Source organism: Staurois parvus, unplaced genomic scaffold (assembly GCF_062004578.1).
Source record: "Staurois parvus isolate SC_StPar_1 unplaced genomic scaffold, SC_StPar_1.0 ptg000568l, whole genome shotgun sequence".
Taxonomy (NCBI): Eukaryota; Metazoa; Chordata; class Amphibia; order Anura; family Ranidae; genus Staurois; species Staurois parvus.
Window position 1 is genome coordinate 539,293 of NW_028318364.1, and position 6,677 is coordinate 545,969.

Here is a 6,677-nt window from a genome sequence, read left to right on the forward strand (position 1 = left end):
CCAGTGTCTTCCCTTCGATGGAGAGGTCTCTGAGTCTCCAGAGTCCAAATTTCTGCAGCATTTTAGCCAGTCTCTCCTCCCAAGACTTCAGGGCTGCGCCCTCGGCACCAAACCAAACTCCCAAAATTTTCATGAAGTCTGTCTTGATGCCAAAGGGCATGGATGCAGAAGAAGGCAGGAACCACTTTCCGAAGAGCATGACTTCCGACTTCCCGCAGTTGACCTTTGCCCCCGAAGCTTGGCCGAAGTCCTCGCAGGTCTGGACGAGCAGGTCGATGGAGCGCTGGTTGGCACAGAACACCGTCACGTCGTCCATGTAGAGCGAGCACTTCACTTCCCGTCTGTCTGGTCCCGGTGCGGTGATTCCCCCGATCTCTGGATTCCGTCTGATGCATTCGGCGAAGAGCTCTATACAGCAAACAAAAAGCAGAGGTGAGAGAGGACAGCCTTGTCTGACCCCGGAGAGGACCGGGAAGGGGTCAGTCTTCCAGCCGTTCACCTGCACGGAACTGCAAATGTCGTTATACATGATATCCACATACGAACAAAACATTTCCCCGAGACCAAACCTGCACAGGGCTCTGCACATAAACCCATGGGAGACACGGTCAAAGGCCTTTTCCTGGTCAAGACTGACCAGGGCCGCGTGCACACGGCGGTCCTTGATGTATTGGACCGTGTCCCGGACAAGCGCTAGGCTGTCCGCAATCCTGCGGCCAGGAATGCCGCAAGTCTGATCCGGGTTGATGATCTGTCCGATGAGAGCCTTCAGCCTGTTCGCCATGACTTTGGCGAGGATCTTGTAGTCCACGTTCAGGAGAGAGATGGGACGCCAATTTTTCAAGTCACATCTCTCCGCCTTACGCTTGTACAGGATCGTGATCATCCCCTCCCTCAACAAAGGAGGCATCTTGCCCTCCACCACCATCTCCTCGTACAGCTCGAGCAGGTCCGGGCCCACGAGATCCCACACCGTTACATAGAGCTCTGCTGGGAGACCGTCGCAGTCCGGGGTCCTGCCCCGCCTAAAGGATTTAGCGGCAGAGTGCAGTTCCTCCAACGTCAAGGGGGCGTTGGTGGCCGACAAACCTGCAGGATCAATAGCGTTAGAGATACCTGACAAGAACCTGTCGGCCGCTTCCGTGTTTGTTTCTTTTGGGGAGTAGAGGTCGGAGTAGTAGTCGCTGACCACTTCCATCACGGCCTCCTTCCCCTTCTGGAGTGTTCCAGTCTTGTCGCGCAGCTCCGACAGGGGTGTGTGTCCTGAGTGGAGTTTCCTGAAAAAGAAAGAGTTACACTTCTCACATTTCTCGAGATGCTCCACCTTGGCACGGAAGACAATGTGCCTGGATTCTTCCTCAAAGTGCTTTTTCAAGCACTTCTTGGTGTCCTCCAGGTCTTGCCTCACGTCCCAGCCACAGTGATGAAGGTCCTGCAGGGACTGCAGCTGACGCTGCAGCCTCCTGAGTTCCCTCCTCCTGGCACACACTTGCTGGCGTCCCCTGGCCTGAAAGAAGCTGCGCAGCGTCCGCAGGGTTTGGAAAAGCTCCAGCCGCGCGTTCTTCTCCGGGGAGGCGTACACGTTGATGAGCCTAACGGGCTCCCCCGCCCACGAGCCGTCTATGACCAAAAGGCGGCCACAGACGAGCTCGTGGACAGAGTCAACAGTGAAACGTCCACCCCTGATAAGAACCGCTACCCCTGCGGACTTGTAATCGCCACCCCCAGACCAGTAGGAGGGACCGTGGGTCCACTTGGAGGATAAATGAGTGTACCTCCTCAGAGGGGGAAGGGCGCACTCCTGAAGCATGTACACATCACTCTGCTGTGTGGAAAGAAAGGTCAGCACAGTCTGCCTCCTAGACGCGTCCTTGATGCTCCTCACATTAATGGAAAAGATAGATATCTCAGCCATCATGGGAAAGAGATGAAGGGGTTAGTCGGCAGGGGCTGTGCTTACCTCCCCTGGAGAGGGGGGGCGACCTCTGTGACCTCTGCAGCCTGACAAATGTCCTGGCCCAGACCAATCTGGTTGAGGACCTCGTTGAGGACCTCATCGAAGTCGGTGGAGAGATCTGGCCCCGACTGGGTCAGGGCCATCTCTTCTTCCACCTCTTCTTCCTCCAGCGTGTCGAGGTCCTCCCCCACGGGGTCGGGACCTGCGACATTCTGGAGGACGGCAGGCCGTTTGGTGGCGGAGGAGGGGTCCTCCGCCGCCGGGCTGGCCTGCTCCTTCTTCCGCTTCCTGTACCCCGCCGCAGGGTTGCTGACGGGGGTGGCAGGGGGAAGGGGCGGGAAATCCTCCTGTGAGGACAGGTCAGGGGGGGGTGGAACCGGGCCCGGGGCAGGAGGGCAGGGGGCAGGGGGGCCAGGGGGGGGGACCAGGGGCGGGGGGGCCAGGGGCAGGGGGACCAGGGGCAGGGGAACCAGGGGCGGGGGGGCCAGGGGCAGGGGGACCAGGGGCAGGGGGGCCAGGGGGACCAGGGGCAGGGGGACCAGGGTCCGGGGGGGGCGGCCTCCGACACCGGAGGGGTAGGGGTGGGGGGAGGGGGGTTCCTCTTACCTGGGTCCTTCTGAGGTTTCTGTGGCGCTGGTTTGGCAGCGGGGCCCTTGCTCAGGGCCCCAGCATACATCCTGCTTCTCTCTGGGCAGTCTCTGTAGACGTGCTCTGACCGTCCACAGAGGTTGCAGGTTCTGGATCTCGGGCAATCCTTGGTCTCGTGACCTGCAGACCGACAGAACCTACATGAAAGCACATGGCATTCCTTACCCTCGTGCCCCGGCTGGCCGCACCTGCGGCATGACTGGGGTTGGTCCGGGTAGTGTAGGAGTCCTGTTGACGCTCCCAGGGAGAAGCACTGTTGCAGGTGTTGGAGATCTCCAGCGGGACGATCTCTCAGTAGCCTGCAAAACACAGCCCACTTACCTGTCCAGAAGCCGTTGGCGTCTAGTATCCGGACTGGGTCCTTCAACACGACGCAAAACCTTTGGAGATAGGTGGCGATGTCTCTACCAGGGACGTGAGGGTTCCTAATGGACACCGTGATCTGCCTTTCGTCCCTTTGAATGGGAGAGTTTGCAATGAACTTGCGGAAGAGGGAGTCGGGTCCAGAGGTCTTCACTGCCTCCCAGTACCTTCTGCATACCTGTAGAGAAACAAAAGTTACAAAGAAAATACCTTTCATGAAGGACTGCACCGACAGGGTCTCTGCCTTGCTAAATCCTTGTTCAAGGATCATTTTCTTCCCAAAGACTTCCGGGGTCATGTCCGGGACTCTGCCTTCCACTTCTTTCAGCCGCAGCACGACTGTCTGCTTCATCCAGGGCTCCAGGGGAGGGAGACCGTCTGCAGGGCCGGAGCGATCTGAGGTGGAGGTGGAGGCGGAGGGGGCTTCTCCCGGGGTCTTGGCGGGGGCGGCGGCGGCGGTCAGCGGCTTCTTGGTGGTCTGTCTCTTCCCCATCTTGTCGCAGAGGAGTTCTCAGGAGGGCTTCCCAGAGATCTTGATCGGATTCCTTCTCCTTCTTCTTCCTCGGCGGCTTCACTCTCGCTTAGCCTTTGAAAAGGCTATTGAGCGTCTACTGCCCGGAGGTAGTAACGCAGAGTGAACAAGGGGGGGGGGAAGATCACAAACTCGTTCTGTGTGGGGGCTAAGCCTCAAACCCAATAGCAGGAAGCAGGTGAAGCCGAATTTAATCGACGATCCTACAAGGCCGAGAAGAGGGTACCCCACACAGACCAAATGGCTGGGATAGATGCAAGTGGTTCTCAACGTCCTAGCTGGAAGCAGGGACACCCCTAAAGGCAAGGTCGATACTACACTTGATCTTAGCCAAAAGGCCGAGAAGCGATCATACATACTCACATTCATAACTCACATTCATACATACACATACTAGGGCCAATTTAGACAAGAGCCAATTCACCTACCAGCATGTCTTTGGAGTGTGGGAGGAAACTGGGGTACCTGGAGGAAACCCAGGCAGGCAAAGGGAGAACATGCAAACTCCAGGCAGGTCTTGCTGTGGTTGGGATTCAAACCTAGTACTGCCAGGCGGAAGTGCTAACCATTTAGCCACTGTGCTGCCCACTTGATCAGCTTTTATTTATTCATGTAAAATCTTGATCCCAAAAGGAAAAAAATCCCTAACAGTTTGCTGTTAGGGATTACACAGTGTGAGCTGTAGTTTGGCTTCAATTTGTTATTTGTATTCAAATCTGCTAATACATTTAACACTCCCCTCCCTCCCAGACTGACAATGCTGCTGTCTGCTGTGTCCTGGCTCATTCCTCCAAAGTGGTGTCTCACTAATACGAGAGATGTGTTACTGGCCAGATCACCAGGTGAAAGCAGAGGGAAAAAGCCAAAGAAAATAAACAGATGCAGCCAGCACATCTAATGATTGCTAAGCTGAAATATAATTCATACTGCTGCTGGTTGGTTTACTAAAACTAGAGAGCGCAAAATCTGGTGCAGCTGTGCAAGGTAGCCAATCAGCTTGTTCAATTAAGCTTTGACAACCCCCCCCCCCCCCAAAAAAAAATAAATTGGGAGCTGATTGCTTTCTATGCACAGCTGCACCAGATTTTTGCACTCTCCAGCTTTAGCAAATCATTCCCTTTGGGTTTTGGTTAATACTGCTTTTTAGCAGCCCATAGATGAGTTATTTTTTTTCATCCAGCCAGAGAGTTAAAAGAAAAAAAAAACTTGATTTCCTCATCCACACACTCAATGTGGATGGGAGAACCCTCCCTATGAGCTATTTATTGTATTCCGACAGAGTAGACTTCTCCACCTTCATAAAACACTAATAAGTGCTGTCGACTATAGAGGGTAAAATCTGCCACTGTAGATCGACTTCTGTACAACCTCCCTGCCCATACATGGATCAAAATGTGCCAGTCCCTGCTGAACTGGTGAACTTGGATCCATCTATGGCCGGTTTGAAGTGGAAGCAATGTCTTTGTTTTAAAAAAGATGTTGGCATGCTGGTTTGGTCCCTCCCCCACCCCAGAAGTCTGGTACGAAGACAATCAGTTAGTAATCTCCACATCCTGCCTTGCTAGGACACAAAATCTGTTGCTTTTAACTCTTGCAGTGCTGGAAGTGGGCTTCAATAGCTTTCTAGTTTTCTGTGAAGGCTTTCAGAGTGACCCAAATGATCTACAAGTATGACAATAAAATGAATGGACATTTTACAAAGAAGCACAGATTTTTATTATCACTGGGGCCCCTTGACTTTTTGTGAAACAGGTGAATTTAAGCCGGCCATAGACGGTTTGAATGTCAGCTGGTTCAGCAGGGACCAACTGAGATTCGAATCATGCATGGGCAGGTTGAATGTACCCAAGTTGATCCATCAATCAATATGTATATTGTAAATAGGTAGGCGCTGCATATAAATATGTGAAATGTGCAAGTGCTTAACCCTTTGAGAACCGTAAGATTTTGGAACGCCAAAATAATCAATTTTTTTGTTTTTAAAGTTCGTACACTTCAGTTGCGGTAACTAAGCCATTTCATGAAATAATTCGCAAAACGCTAGATCCATTTGTTGTTTGTTGATAAGAACTAATATTTTGACTCAAACCAAAAAAAAAAAAAAAGAGTTTTAAGTTCTTAATCAGATGATACACGCAATTAAAAACATGGGACAAATACGTCCCTTGGTCCTCAAAGGGTTAACCCTTTGAGTTAGTATCACTACATGCCTCTCAATAAAACCATTAGAATTGAACAGATTCTCGGTAAATGCTAAATTCACACAACCTATACAGAAAACATATAAACTAAAAAAATAAAATAAATAAAAGTCCGCAAGTATAATTGCTTGAATAAAGGTGACAGTCCTTTGAACTTCTTTAAAATTTGACCCGAACCAGAAAAAGTGACATATCTTCACCACATGCCGGCAAGAGAAAGTAAAGATTGCTCACTCACCAGACCTTTTGACCCAAATTATGGTGGTCAGATGCACTTTTTGGTCATATAGGAAACCATCCTTTCAGGAAATAACTCCCTTCCAGCAGCTCTCCATTCCATCCATCAATCATTATAGCTGCTTGCAGTAATCACTGTGTTCTCCCAAGGGGGAAAGCTCCCCCATTCCCCCTCAGCTCCCCTACTTGAACACAAAGGCTCCATTGGAGGGATTCCCCCATCAACACTGTCTGTGTTGATGGGGGCATCTAGAAACTTTCTTTCCTGCAACCCGTGGTTGCAAGAAAGAAAATTTCTCCATCTATGGTCGGCTTCCAGCCCTCTGACCATACCATAAGTGTTTGATCAATGATGATAATAAAGAAGGCCAGGACACTGAAGTGTGGAAAATTATGGTTGTGGCCAATTTATATGGGTTTTAAAAACAGAATGTGATAAGGTTTAACTTTTGTTGTAGCAGACCTTTCAGGCTTCATGTACATGAGCAGCTCCTAAACTCGAGTTTTGGAGCTTCTGGCATTTTTTTGCCAAAGCTCCTGAGCTCAAGTCCATAAAAGCCTGTGCGTCCATGTACTCATAGGCCTTTAGCAGAGTTTAGTAGCTGCCGCATTTAGGTGAGGTTAAACCTCCCTCTCCTGAATGCGGAAGAATCACGTTCAGGATATTTATTATTTATTTCAGGTACTTATATAGCGCTGTCAATTTACGCAGCGCTTTACATATATATTGTACATTCAC

At 51.1% G+C, this 6,677-nt stretch overlaps 1 pseudogene; it reads right to left on the reverse strand.

Annotated features, from left to right (window-relative positions):
- Positions 1 to 3,757: 3,757 nt before the first annotated feature.
- On the reverse strand, positions 3,758 to 3,850 carry LOC149450648 (U2 spliceosomal RNA; annotated as a pseudogene).
- Positions 3,851 to 6,677: the final 2,827 nt, after the last annotated feature.